This window comes from Arachis hypogaea, chromosome 14, assembly GCF_003086295.3.
Source record: "Arachis hypogaea cultivar Tifrunner chromosome 14, arahy.Tifrunner.gnm2.J5K5, whole genome shotgun sequence".
Classification (NCBI taxonomy): Eukaryota; Viridiplantae; Streptophyta; class Magnoliopsida; order Fabales; family Fabaceae; genus Arachis; species Arachis hypogaea.
This window is the reverse complement of record NC_092049.1, coordinates 7882462-7883713: the sequence shown is the minus strand read 5'-3', so window position 1 is coordinate 7883713 and position 1252 is coordinate 7882462.

Below are 1252 nucleotides of genomic sequence, written 5' to 3'. Positions count from 1 at the left end.
CACTCACAGCATCGACATCCAGAAACAACGAAACACGACCCTTCACATTGTCATTTACCCAGTCATCAGACCAATCTATCTCCCTTTCAGTCTCCCTCTCATACCCCATTCGAATTCAGAAATGATGAAGATGAAGAACAAATCGAAATTCAGAATACAAGAAGAAAGGAGTTACACATACCTCTTTTACTCATTTTCTTTCCTCTGAAACCTTCAAATCCAACTTTAACTCAAACCACCAAACTGATTCACAAACCTAACTATTGGTTTTCCAATGCAGTAAACCAAGAGTTACATAACCCTTTGAACTCCACTACACCCACTACTAATCACATCAAATTGCTCCGAGAGACATTGGAAATGATAAAACACTTAATGCCATCATTACTTTACTCTCTCTCCTCATTAAAAACTGTCACTTTTACCATCATTTAATTTTTTAATTTTTTTTAAATCAAGCATCTTGAACTGGGGGCTCCAAGCCTAACTCACCTGTCGAGGTTATACACCTACTCAAATGGCCGATTTATGCTTCATTAAAAGCTCAACCTGCTTCGTTAAAACACTTTCCCAGGCTAAGCTTGAGGGCTATGATCCGGACGTTACAAATCCAACATCATAACTCGGCATTACCTATCATAACTCAGCATTATGCACGTCATTATTCGGCAAGCTGACGTTATAACTTGGCAGTTCGATATAATATCAACGGACGCCTTAAAACAGAAACGTCCTATGGGATTTTATCACCCCAATTATTACTCTTCAATTCAACGGTAAAACACAAACGTAACCGACTTATCTTCACCCATAAAAGGTATAGTCTTCTATCCTCATGGATACATTGAATTCTCAATACTGACTTAAGCTTCGGAGTACCTTTGCAAGTACACTCCCCCCTTGTTTCTTGCTCACGCTTCGCGCATTTGGACATTCCTTTGGAGTAAAGCTCGGACTTCCACAAGGCCCAAAGGTCGGCACTGCAGATAATACCTCGACGTCGACTCCCAGGAGCCGAGCTCTCCCTTCAGGTATCCATATAAGAACAAAATTGAAATCATAATTTGGTTGCTGATTTCTTAGAATAAATAACCATTTTAGTACAAGAAAAATTTTGTACTACACAAAATTCAAATTAATAAAAAAATTAAGTATTATTTTAATCCTTCATATTTGAGGTGAAGTTGTCTTTAATCTTTTTTTAATTTAAGATGGTCTCTCACAATATATTTAGGTGAAAACTCGGATGCAG